A 14,089-nucleotide genomic window follows, 5' to 3' on the forward strand; every position below is an offset into this window, starting at 1 on the left:
TCAGCTCGTGGAGGGTAAAAATAAGAGTGTAGGAGGATTCATTTTGAAACGTTGTCAGCAACCAGCTGGAAAAGAGCAGTTGCTGGGATTACTAGGAAATTTCTTGGAGGGTGTAGAGGTGTTTATCAGGTAATCTAATCTGTTACCTATTTCAGTGGCATTTGGGTGGTTGGGTAAGCATTTCAGTTTCGAAGGAAATAGCACCCAACAGGAGAGAAAATGATGCGGTTATTTTCAACTCTGGGTCATCTTGGGCTGTGTGGATTTCTTGTCAGTCAGAGCTGATAGCCTGTTCCAGTTCACTTCTGTGATATTTTCTGAGAAATAACTTTGGACCCTGCATGGGTTTGGAAACTGAGGGTGGGGTGGAGGTGGGGGTGGGTACCTAAGCACAGGAAGACCCTGGTTCCAGCCGTCTGAGGATCAGCGCTCTGGGGAACATATATGAAGAGGCTTTGTAAGGTATGATGGATCACCTTTTCCCTAGAGCAGCAAGGAAGTAGGCCTCATGAGTGCAGATCCCAGGACGAGCGCCTGGCAAAACCAAGAGTGTGCAAATCATTGTGGGAAGAATGCCACCGTATGTTTGGTCTTCCAGTCATGCCAATTTATTTGGAGATTCACAGATGTACCATGTGCTTTTTTTTTTTTTAATTTTATTTTATTGTGTTATGTTAGTCACCATACAATACATCGTTAGTTTTTGATGTGGTGATCCACAATTCATTGTTTTTGTACCATGTGCTTTTATAGATGCAGCTCTGTGTGTTTGGGATTCCCTTCACCCCGACTTTGCCAGGCCGGCTCTTCTTCTTCTTCAAGACTCTACACAATGTTTCTTCTTGCTGAAGGTTTTTTCTCTTCCCCTTTCCCACCTCCTTCACCACAAGCCTGGTTCAGATGCTCCACCTTACCCCCTCTGCCTCCCTTTTCCCATTCCGTGTGCCTCCATTACTGCCCCGTGACTCATGGGATTGTAGTTGCTTGTATTGTGATGGAGACCAGTTGCTGGTTATTGAAACATCATCTCTAATTTCTGGTTCCTGCTTTCTTTTTTTTTTTTTTTATGGAGTAAGAAGACATTGGGAAAACAATTCAAAGGTTCTGGAGTCTTCCCCACGCTGAGTATTTTATACTTTTCCTGTTCACAGCTGATTCAACCACATTTTTAAATGACTCACCATTATCAAGTCTTTGCAAAACATCCAAATAAGCTTTTATAGAAACATAGGTTTTTTGGTATTCATTTTCTGTTGATTTACACACTGTTTAATAATCAGTCATAATGACAGCTATACATAGTTTTGAGAATAAATGCAGTTAGCTCTCGTGAACACATGATGCAGCTGGTAGGAGAAGTAACGCCTGGGTACACAAGAGAGGCATAACATGTGATTCAGGTGGCAGGACTTGAATGAGGTGGGCATCAGAAACAATGAGAGCTTTTTATCTTGATGAAGTCCCAATAGTTCATTTTTGCCCTTGCTTCCCTTGCCTTTGGCGATGTTTCTAGGACGAATTTGCTGCGGCTGAGGTCGAAGAGGTTGCTGCCTTTGTTCTCCTTTAGGATTTTGATGGACTCCTGTCTCACATTTAGGTCTTTCAACCATTTTGAGTCTATTTTTGTGTGTGGTGTAAGGAAATGGTCCAGTTTCATTCTTCCGCATGTGGCTGTCCAATTTTTCCAACACCATTTGTTGAAGAGACTGTCTTTTTTCCATTGGACATTCTTTCCTACTTTGTCGAAGATTAGTTGACCATAGAGTTTAGGGTCCATTTCTGGGCTCTCTATTCTGTTCCACTGATCTGTGTGTCTGTTTTTGTGTCAGTACCATAATCAGTTAATCCAGCAGGGCGGGTAAGCAAAGTTTGGTTTAGGGAGCATGTTCTTGATTGAGCTAGTATGGTGCCTGTTCAAGTAGGTGTTTGATAATTTGTTAAATGAATGCATGAACGATCCAGTAAGTGAAGGAGAGAACTTTTGGGGATAAGACTTTTATAGGGCCACTGGTATTTGAACTCATAATTGGCCATCTATATTTATAGGAGTGCTGAACCCATATCAAAAGGCTAGAACTTTCCCCACCAATTTGAAATGAAGAGGTGAACAGAAATCTATCTCCAGTGAACAGGGCACAGATTTCTGGGTGAGCCTTCCAGCTGGTTCCCCAAACCCCTGCCCCACCTTCCAACACAACTGCTGTCTTGCTGATGAATGAAGTGTCTCCTTTGCTCCCTGGATACTCTCTGTGCTGTTACTTCTTATTTCAGCCCCTTCTACTTTGGCTCAGAAACCTGTGAAATGTTCAGGGACCAGAGTTTCTAGAGAGAGATACCACTGAAGGAAGCCTTTGTATTAAAATTCTGTGTGTTGTAAACCCTTTTAATGAACCTGGTTTCACTGCAGCGTATGGAACATCAGCTGGTGAGGGAGGTTGCATGTACATCAGGGTCCTATTTCTGGTATAGTCCCACTTCCCTGTGGATAATTTTACCTTACCTGTTAGGAGACACTGACAAGAAGCTAATGTATATGTGTGATACATATGCATCCCGACCCCCCCCATATATATGCATTGTACACACACATATATATATCTATGTAAAATGATTTTTCCCTTAAACATGGAACAGGTAAGTATGCGTACATGGAAGATTGCTATGGAGATAGGGGTCACCTCTTGCCAACCAGGGATCGTGGAGAGACACAGGCTAAAGGTTTTAGAGTGTGAGTGTGTGTGTGTGTGTGTGTGTGTGTGTGTGTGTGTGTGTAGTGGTTAAATTAACAGAAAGAAGCAACATCTGTCTGAACCATGGCATAGAGATAGAACACTCCAGGGCTTATCCACAAAATGGAGCGGTATATATTAGATCCAAGAAGCAGAAAAATGTGGCAATGTGGTGGCTAAGAGCATATATGCTGCTTTCAGATAGTTCTGGGTTCAAGTTCTAGATCTGCTACTTGCTAGCTATGTGGCTGGATCACTTACCTTATTGCGTTGTGTTTTAGTCTTATCAAAAGGAGAGTGATAAGACCATCTTCACAGAGCTGGTGGGATGATTAGATTTTTTTATATGGAAAGTAATTCACACAATGTCTGCTCCACAGTTAAACATTTAAAAATGTGATATTCTTATAAATATTAGTTGTATTTGGAGACAGCACAATTATGTCCTGCTATCAGGACACTTTTTTGGGCTGCTTGGGATCAGGAGACCTTCACTGAACCAGACTTTATCTGATTAACACTGTATGGTACAAAGTGTAGTGATAGGTATTTTGGAGGTAGGGGATCAAAGAAGTAGATTTCAAGATTGCACGATATAGATTTGCAATATAATAGGAGAGGGGCCTAATATCCATAGAGAAGGGCAGAATCACATTCAAAGAAAATGTATAAATGAGTATCACTGATGAGCTCCCAACCCATGCAGGGGTCAAGTTACCTTGGGCATTTTGTTTCCTCTGCTTTTAATCTCCCATATTAACACTCAGGGGGACTGAGAGCTGGCAAGAATGTATCTGCTTCATGTCTATTTCAGAAACCAGAATAGAATGCCTGTTGCTTCCCCTCCCCTCCCCGGTCCAATCCAAGCCTGTTCTTCTTTATCTCTTATATTGGGAAAGATTCGCCTATGACAGTCTTGAGACCTAATGTCAGATACACTTGGGATGCAGTTCTTTTATTACTGAGAAGGTTGGGACTTTACACATGAGAGAGGTTGAGATGAATGAGTTTCCATTGTATTTATAGAAACTCAGTGCAATATCTCCCAAGGTATAAATAGAACAATGGAGTGTTGACAAAGGAGCTGGTTTTCTGTAACTGTGAAAAACCTGCAATTATTCCTGGAACTATACTCATTGTTTATCTGCATCTGAATTTTAATAAACAGGGCTCTTGCTGCTTATTCATGAATTTTCAAATGGAAATGTATCTCCCATTATTATCCCCTTCTTGTGAGTCAGGCCCCATCTTGCAAATTTGCAGCTGAGTAAATATACGGAACATTAGCAGCAATTAGATAATCGGTGCCCTGGATAAACCCACCCGCAGCTGTGAATGAATATGGACTGCACTCAGTGTCACCTGGTACAGCTTCCCAATGGCACTGCATGCCACCACAGGCTTGCAATTAAGTATAGAAGTTTACCAGCCCATGCCCTGGCCATCCTTCCTCCTAAGAGACCCACGTTGTAAAGTAAGGCAGGTTCCTTGTCCATGTGAATCATTGTACATTGAAAGAGTAGATGCTAGGGAGAATTTAGTTTAAAAAAAAAAAAAAGGAGAGTAGGTCCATTTCTCTTTGCTTGACTGATTGGTAAATTGCTTATGGTAACTTGTTTGGTGCATACAGACAGCAAAAATTCATGCTTGCATTCTGGGTTGGGGAGAAAAGAGGTTGGGTTATAACTCCTGTTTTTCTGGAACTCTCTCCAAACTTGCTGGCTTTGGGCTGGTCATTTTTTTTTTTTTTTTTTTCATCCCATCATTGTTTGGACTCTGACATTGATTTGAGTTCCCTTTCCACTGTCATATTTTCATCTTTCTTCCCTTGGGATTCTATTGCTCCCAGGCTGAATAGGATGACTTTTCCAGCTCATTCTTTACTCCTGCCCCTCAGGCAATCACATAACCCTTTTGAGGTAGCTAAGCTGCCCCCCCCCTTTTTTTTTTAATTGCTAGTGACTCCAGGGAAACTGAGTCCTCTTACAAAGGGGAGAGTGGCAAGAGGGCTTCTCCATCTCAATATGATGGAGGCTCATTACGGCACAGTGGAGTTCACCCCTTCATCCTCCTCTGTCCCCACCTTGTCTTGCCTGTCCCCTCACTCTCGATTTTGGTTGGAGAGCAATTCCCCATAGACCTCCAGTCTCTCGTTCTCATTCTCATTCTGCAGGCTAGCAACCCTACCCACCCCTATGCTTTCCCAAGTCACTGCTTTCCTTTTGTATTGCATATACCTTCTGTGTGTTTGGAAGGAGGGGGCTGCAGTGGGATTTGGATGTAGCAGGGTAGTGGGGAGATTTGGGCTAGGTGTTTGGGTCTATGAATAAATCACATGGAATTCATTCATCTCCTGGGGATCATTCCAGGCCATCTCACTCTGTCCCTGCTTAGAACAGGAATGCCATATGGGTTTGGAACAGAAGGGCTGTGAAGAAAACTCCAGAAGAGGCAGCAATCCTGGTGGGATTTGTTGCCATCCTACTCTGTGTTTTGATATGTACCATCCCCCTTTATAAACTTGGGGTACATTATCTTTTATGCTTCTTATTGCCATTGTTTTCCTAACATTGCTAATATTTGATGTAATTCATATAATAATGAAAGTATATTTCTGATATGGAGCACCCACATTATTTCAACAATCCATGAGATTAATTTTATTATCCTTATTTTATAGACGAGGAACTCAGAGTTCAGGGAGGTTAGTCAGTATCTCAAGGTCACACAGCTAGTAAGTGGCAGGGATGGAGTCCAGACCCAGGCTTGTCTAATTTCAAAGCCCATATTCTTTTTTTTTTTTATTATGTTGATCACCATACATTACATCATTAGTTTTTGATGTAGTGTTCCATGAGTCATTGTTTGTACATAACACCCAGTGCTCCATGCAGAACGTGCCCTCTTTAATACCCATCACCAGGCTAACCCATCCTCCCACCCCCTCCCCTCTAGAACCCTCAGTTTGTTTCTCAGAGTCCATAGTCTCTCATGGTTTGTCTCCCCCTCTGATTTCCCCCCCTTCATTCTTCCCCTCCTGCTATCTTCTTCTTCTTTTTTTTTTTTTTTAACATATAATGTATTATTTGCTTCAGAGGTACAGATCTGTGATTCAACAGTCTTGCATACTTCACAACGCTCACCAAAGCACATAGCCTCCCCAGTGTCTATCACCCAGCCACCCCATCCCTCCCACCTCCCACCACTCTAGCAACCCTCAGTTTGTTTCCTGAGATTAAGAATTCCTCATATCAGTGAGGTCATATGATACATGTCTTTCTCTGATTGACTTATTTCGCTCAGCATAACACCCTCCAGTTTCATCCACGTCGTTGCAAATGGCAAGATCTCATTCCTTTTGATGGCTGCTTAATATTCCATTGTATATATATACCACATCTTCTTTATCCGTTCATCTGTCGATGGACATCTAGGCTCTTTCCACAGTTTGGCTATTGTGGACATTGCTGCTCTAAACATCGGGGTGCACGTACCCCTTCAGATCCCTACATTTGTATCTTTGGGGTAAATACCCAGTAGTCAAAGCTCATATTCTTAAGCACTGTGCTAGGTAGCAGGACTCAAGTCATTGGGGGCTACAATTGATGTCTGAAGCCTCCTCTGCTTGAGAGTGAGATGTTAACTGTATAGCCTACATTTTAGTTCCTTAAATCACTTGTCCATTTTGGAGAAGACATTAAAAACACAGACTCACACAGCAGTGCTTGGTGATGTGTGTGTGTGTGTGTTTTCATACCTTTGCTGAATTTTCCCTTCCAACTAGAAACTAGTTTTCCCAGTACTCTCCTCTTGGTTCTCATTGCTGCCAGCACATCAGATGTATCAACCACCTGAAACTGGGCTGAAGGGGTAGAATTTATTTGCAGACATTTTAATTTCCCTGGTGATAAGCAAATTAATTTTGTTGCAACTCTTTAACATTCTAATTGAATGATGGACTGTCTCTGAGTGTGTTTTCTAAGATAAAAGGCAGTTAAAGTCTTACCGTCCACCAGAAGGAACAGGATTGGGACCCAGGTTTGAAGTTTCCCTTTGCCCTGCAGCCCAGCCTGGCCCATCCTCCTGGGGTTGAGAAAAGTCATTTGGCAGAAGGGTGTCTACTGTGTAATCTAGCCAGACGGTTGGCAGTCACCTCTGCCAGGGAAGACCTTTACTTCATTCATTCATTTATCAGCTATTTCTTGAGTGCCTGCTAATATATGTAAGAGGCACTGTTCGAGGCTCAGTAGTGAACAGAACAGGCAAGTCTCTGCTGGTTTTTGGAAGCAGATGATAAACTAATGAATAAGTGTCCATAAAATCCTATGAAGAGAAAGCAAAGCAGGATAACAGATACATGATGTTGAGGGAGCTGTTCCAGAGGACACCTCCCAGGAGGTGATAATTGAGAAGAGCCGGAATGAAGGGAGGAAGAGCATCACAGCCAGAAGGAACAGCAAATCTATGAGGTGTATGCTCATCGTTAGACCAGATTACCCCACTGCCACTCTATTCAGAGCAATGAATTGACCTGAACTAGATCTTCTGTGGCAGCCCTTCTATGTGGCTCCTTGTGGCTTCCTCCAGACCAGCTCCTTCAGAGAATGCTTATAACATCCCTGTCTCTCACTCATGAAGAAATCTGTTGGAGAAGTAAGCAGCATCCCCACCAAAAGGCAGTAGATGAAGCATCAGGCTAAGTTGACAGTAACACAGGTTTACACTTTCTGCCTTTCTTGGCTAAGAAACACAACTTACGAGCAGATGGAACATAGCAGTGATGGGAGATTAGGTGCAGGTCACCAGGATCCTTCACTGGATGTGTTTGTCCATTTTCTATTATGTGCAAGAGGCTATGGGACGGAGTGGGACTGCTTTGGTTTTCAAGCTCCTTCAGCAATAATTTCTTATTATTTGCTTTTTTAAAACAAGTATTAGCTCTCGTTATTGGGCACTTACAATATGGTGGACACTTTTTTAAACACTTTATAGGGATTAATTAATTTAATCCTCACAATAAGTCTAAGAAATAGGTTCTTTTATTGTCCACATTTTATGATTGAGAAAACAGAAGCACAGAGAAGTTGGCCATTTGCCCAGGGCTGCACATTAGCTAAGTATCTCATCCAGGTTTCAAACCTGGGAACCTGGGTAGTCTGAGTGGACATCTCTAGCTTACTGTGGGCCAGACACTGTGGTCAGAGCTATAAGCTAAGTGCTCCTATCATCCTTATATAAGAAAACTGAGGCTCACAGAGGTCAAGCATTCTTACTCAAGGTTACATAGTTGGGTAGTTGTGCAGAGGCTAGACTCTAACGTGGGTCTTTCTGACCCCACAAGGCTGTGTTGTTAATGGCTTTGCTAAGCTGCCCTTCCCATGGCAGCCCAGCTCAGGCCACACTCACTTTCTGGAGTTCAGAGAGGACCAAGGCTTGCGCCAGCCTGGGTCAGTTTGCAAGCACCAAGCTGTGCCCTCTCCTGAGCCCAGCATTTCTTCAGGAATTAGGATCCAGGTGAGAACCAGCCTCTGGGCATGATGGTGGAGTTGTACTGTAAAGATTTTTGGAAACATCATGGGTTACTGAGTTCAGGGAATCTCTTTTCAGGCTGGGCCTCTAGGTTTGGCTCTGGGATACCTTGAGGATAGTTCACAGATAGGGATGTTTGAGCTAAGGTGGTACGCTGTGAGTTCTGTAACCAGTGGAGATGCGGAGGGAGGCAGGAGGTGCCCAGGTTCCCCTGGCTTTCCTGCTTTCTCCGGCTTCTTGTGATGTGTCCGTGGTGCAGTTCACACAACCACGTTCCCGTTCGTTGTGAGGTTTTTGTTCTCCCTGAAATGCATCTCCAGAACCTGGAAGACCCTCCACTTTCCTTCTCTTGTGATTCTTCCAGGAGTAACAACAATAAAGTGAGAGTAACAAATAGATTTCAGTAGTACTTCCTACTTAACAAAGAGGAGGAAGCGGATGTTCAGAGAGGGTCTCTTCCTGCCAGAAGCCACACAGGGAGTAACTGTGCCAGAACCCGATCCTCGTTGCTTGACTCCTCCCTACCCCGGCCATACCACCTCTCCAGATCATTTCCTAATTAGTCTATTTAACGGTTGTCTATCAAGCTGGCTTCACTTGCCCTTGCAAAGACAAGCTTGAATGAAATAAAACAATTTTGCTGTTGAATGAAAACATTCGCACGATGCTATTTTCTAGGCCACCCTCACATATGGTTCTCTTGGCTCAGGGAGCCACTCCAGGTTTGGGGAGGGCTGCAGAGGCTGAGGAAGGATGGGCTGTCCTTGTTACAGGTGAGCCAGTCAACTATTGCAGAGCACGGCAGCCATCTCCCTGCAGGGTGGGTGGGTCCGGGGGAGGAGGAGACAGGGAGGCTTCCGCGGTGTGGTGCCCCTCTCTCTAAGAAGATGCCCACGGCGGCAGGATGGCTGTTGCCCTTTCCGTCCCAACCCTGTGACCCTCTTTCTCAGTGTTCTTGGCCCCTGAATAACCTAAAAGATCACAGAGGCCTGAACTGGTTCATTCACTCAACAAAAATAAGCCCACACCCACTGTGTGGTGGTGATGGGGCGGTTAATGAAACAGCAAAACCTCCTGCCACCCAATCTAGTAGGTGAGAGTCGAAAAAATAGATTACACAACACAGTGGCAGGTGCTAAGTGCTGTGGAGAGCAGACAGAGTAGAGGACGTGCTGTGGGTTGGCATCAGGGGCCCTGCTGTGTCACCTCGCCTCATCTCAGTCGCCTCCCCACACAATGAGGTCATCGTCCCAATTGTAAGTGGGGTGATGGGAACAGGGAAGGAGCCCCAGCCCTCCTTGGCTTGCCCTAAACCTCAGGAAAAACGTCTGCTTTCACTGTTTGTCCTTGTCCATGGGATTCTTTCCTGTTTTCTCCTTAGCTCATGGCATCCTATTAGCAGTTGGTTTTTTGGGTAGATAAGCTTCATCAAAGTGAGGAAATTTCCCCTCTATTTCCAGTTTGCTGAGAGTTTTTATTATGAATGGCTGTTGGGTTTTCTGCACCAATTGATATTACCATGCAGTTGGTCTTCTTAAGTCCACTCTTTTTATTTTTTCCCTTCTAAGTAGGCTCCTTGCTGGGCGGGGGGCTTGAACTCACGACCCTGAGATTAAGACCCGAGCTGAGATCAAGAGTCAGATGCTTAACCAACTGAGCCACCCAGGTGCCCCTCTTCTTAAGTCTGTTAATGTGATGACTTTAAGTTGGTTGGTTTTCAAATGTTGAACCAGCCTTGCATACCTGAGATAATCTCATTTGGTTGTGTTGTAGAATTCTTTTTATGCATTGTTGGGCTTGATTTGCTAATATTGGTTGAGGATTCTTACGTCTATGTTCATGAGAGAGATTTGTCTGTAGTTTTCTTGTAATTTTTTTTTTTTCCTGGTTTTGGCATTAGGGTAATTTTGGCCCCATGGAATGAATTAGGAAGTGCACTCTCTCCTTCTGTTTTATGGAAGAGGTTGCCAAGAATTGGTATACTTTCTATCTTAAAAAATTGGTAGAATTCTCAGGTGAAATATATGGACCTGGTGATTTCTCTTTTTTGGAAGATTGTTAATTATTGATTCTGTTTCTTTAATAGATACAGGGCTCTTTAGCTTATCTCTTTATCCTTGTGTGAGTCTTGGTAGTTTGTGCCTTTCAGGGAACTGGTCCATTTTATATAAAGTATTAAATTTATGTATACTTATTTATTATCTTTTTATAAAGGTTTTATTTATTTTAGAGAGAGAAAGAGAGGGGGAGGAGCAGAGGAAGAAAGACAGGCAGACTCCGCCCTGAGGGCCAAGCCCCTCTCAGGGCTGGATCCCATGATCCTGAGATCATGACCTGAGCTGAAATCAAGAGTAGGACGCTTAACCAACTGAGCCGCCCAGGCGCCCCCATTATTATTATCTTTTTATTATCAGTGGGACCACTAGTGATGATTACTCTTTCATTTCCGATATGGGTATTTTGTGTCTTTTCTTTTTTTCTTGGCAATCCTCACTAGAAGTTTGTCAATATTAGAGATCTTTTCAAAGAAGCAGCATTAGGTTTAGTTAATTTTTCTCTATTATTTTCCTGGTTTCAAGTTCTTTGACTACTGTTCTTATTTTTCTTATTTCTTCACTTCTGGCTGGAACTTCTTCCTCTAGTTTTCTAAGGTGGAAGCTTAGGTTATTGGTTTTAGATCTTTCTTTTTTTTTTTTAATGTATGCATTTAATATGCTGTAAATGTTGTAAACTTACCTCTTAGCACTGCTTTTGCTCCATCTGATGACTTTGGATCAGCTGTATTTTAATTTAGTTCAAAATATTTAAAAATTTCTCTTGAAACTTCATTTTTAATCCAGTGTCATTTAGAATAGAAATGTGTTGTTTAATTTCCAAATATTGGGGTATTTCACAACTATCTTTATGTTATTGACGTCTCGTCTAATTTCACTGTGGCCTAAGAACATACTTTGTATGATTTCTATTCTTTTAAACTTGATAAGGTGTGTTTGTTTGCTCAGAATGTGGTCCCTCTTTGGTGAAAATTCCATGCTTCCTTGGGAAGGATGGGCATTCTGCTGTTGGATAGAGTATGATGTCAGTTTTAGACTTAGGCCAAAACTCCAGGGTTCCCCACCTTTCCTCCTAGCCTAGAAGAGGGTGCCTTTCCAGGAGGGAAGCTTTTGGGAGAGCTGAGAGTTAAACTAGGGTGACCTTAGTCAGGCAAGCATCCAGGTCATAGGCAGCATCAGGAGGGCTAGAGGCCAAGAGGATGGTAGTGCAGGGAGTCAACTAGGGGTCGGGGCAGGAAGGACCAGTATAATTAAGCTTGTCCCATGTTCTTACACCTGTGCTTGGTACTTTACACACATTATTTTGCATCATCTATAGCGGTGCTCTCTAAAGTGGGGTATATCCAGGGAGTGGACAAAGTATTCCATTGAGTGGTTGGAACAAAATAGTAGATCTTCTATTTTTATTTTTGAACATTTTCCTTTTACTATTTCTATTTTGGGGTGTATTTTTAAATGTATGTCACACATTAGTGAAGAGCTAAAAAGTAGATAAAGTCTGCTTCTCACCACCACCACAGCTAAAACCCTGCTCTGAGCCATCATGATCTCTCATTAGGATCATGGCAATAGCCTCAGGTCTCAGATCCAGTTTCCTTGTTTCTGTCCTTCTCCCTGTGTGTTCATATCAGGTGATCCTGTTACACACACAGATCAGCGCTCCCCTCCCCCCCCCCTCTGAGCACCCACAGCTCTGACTTCCTGTCTCATTTCAAGCAACTCCAAAGTCCTTACCACTTACCTTCTCTCCTGCCTCTCATCTCACGTACAGCCACCCAGGTACAAGGCCCCTTGCTGCTCTGGCCTCATGGTTTTGCTGCGCTCTGCGCTCAGCCTGGGTGCTCTTCCCCAAGTCTGCTTGACCTGCTTCCTCTGTTTCAAGTCCTTTAAATTTGTACCCACTGCATTTCCCATTCCTCCTCCCTGCTTCATTTTTTTCTTCACAAAATTTATAACTGTCAGACTTATAATTTATTTGTTCATTTGTTTCCTAATAATCTTCCTCCAACTAGAATTTAAAATGCACAAGTTCAAGGTTTTGGTCAGTTTAGGTAATGCTCTATCTTCCATGTTCAACACAAACATGGAAGGTTCTCAGGAAATACCTGTTGAATGCATGAAAGAATGAATATTTCAGGGGGTGTTAAATTTTGTTGACTGTTGGGGTACAGAGTGAAAACCTATATCCTCAGAGAAGGGAGGTGAGTCATGCCACTAGGAAGAAGCAGAGCCGAGTGTCAAATCCAGGGCTTTCTGAGGCCAAAGCCCAGACTTCCCCAAGTTGCTTTTCAGGAAGGGGGGGGGTTGCGGAGAGAAGAGAGGGTTGGGGGGGATGGAGGGAGGGAAAGAGGTAAAGAGAGAGAGAATGAGAATTGAACATAAATATGAGAAATGATCAGAACCAAGGAGAGCAAACATTAGCCATGTCCAGGCAGTTCTTTTGGGACAAGAGATTGTCTTCGTTCCTCCAGGCCCTTGATATCTGGCCTCTGGAATGTGTTTGGAGCGGGAATGTGGTCCTTTTATCCTACCTGAGTCCTCTGAGGTTGAGTCTCAGGTCAGTGGAGACAGATCCTCTGGTTCCTCTCCTCCCCTCCCCCTAACCCCCATGGTGGACCATTGTTATCTTTATTTGGAGGGCTGTCCTTAATGAGTTAGATGCCAGTTGACACTGCAGTTCTGCCTGACTAGGGAAGGGAGAAGGCACTCGAAGGGCTTCTCTGCCATTGGAAGAGGAGCCATCATCCGCATCCTGATCCCCTTTCCCACCAGAAAGGAAGTATGTTCTGGCCTTAAAGATGGCAGCACACAGTAAAACGAAAGGAAATAGAGGTCTGTTTCCCTCTGTTCTCCAGTCCCTTTCTCCACCCAGAGCATCGTTTCTGCCCTTCCAGCCTGTCACCAATCCTGCTTTGTTGCCTGCTGTCTGTGATCTGGTCCTTTCTACTGAGTGAAAGGGACCAGGTGTCTTTCTTTCTCTTCCTCCCTTTTGGTTGTTGCCTTTGCTTATGAGCATCTTCTCATTGATGATCACTTATAAAACCCAGGGATGGTGACAATTTTGGAGGCCCTTGAGGGCATCACCTGCATAATATGCCTGTGAAATGGTCACATTGTCAACTGGAAGCAATTTCAGCGGGAAAACAGGAGGCCGGAGCTGGGCAGCGTGATGAGATGTAAGGCATCCCAAGAGCCTTGGGTTGGTGAATTTTGTTACTATAGAGGAAAGCTTCCAGAGGTGACTCTGAAGTACAATTAGAGTCTCCCAGATTTGATTGTACCCTGACCCTCTCTCGGTGACTTCTACTCTGGGAAAGAAATCTGGAGGCCAGCAAGGGAGGGACTCTCCAGCAGCAGACTCCTGCTCTGAGGAATCAGGTATGTTGAGTGTGGCAGTTCCATCAAAGACTGTAACACAGAAAACTCTGATTGTTCCTGAGAAGTGAGTCAACATGATGGACAAACTAGGCCAGCGGTGCTGGGAGAAGTCCAGGAAAGTGGGACAACATTAGGAATATGGCATTATGGAACATCTGTTTACCTGCTATTAAGAATGTTGGAAAAGCAGTACATTCTGGTTTTATTTCATTAAATAATGAAGAAAACTTTCTAGAACAGTGCTGACTCATAGAAATATAATGTGAGCCACACATATAATTTAAGATTTTCTTTTTCTTTTTTTAAAGTAGGCTTCACATCCAACATGAGGCTTGAACTCATGACCCTGAGATCAGGAGTCACATGCACTATTGTTTAAGCCAGCCAGGTGCCCCTATA

At 43.5% G+C, this 14,089-nt stretch overlaps 1 protein-coding gene across 1 annotated transcript in view; it reads left to right on the plus strand.

Annotated features, from left to right (window-relative positions):
* Window positions 1–14,089, plus strand: part of SORCS3 (sortilin related VPS10 domain containing receptor 3) — a 572,838-nt gene that overhangs the window by 54,104 nt on the left and 504,645 nt on the right. The window lies entirely within an intron of this gene.

The sequence above is a fragment of the Mirounga angustirostris genome, unplaced genomic scaffold (genome assembly GCF_029215605.1).
Source record: "Mirounga angustirostris isolate CCGP_5_RB_7025 unplaced genomic scaffold, mMirAng1.0.hap1 SCAF_6, whole genome shotgun sequence".
NCBI classification, from domain to species: domain Eukaryota; kingdom Metazoa; phylum Chordata; class Mammalia; order Carnivora; family Phocidae; genus Mirounga; species Mirounga angustirostris.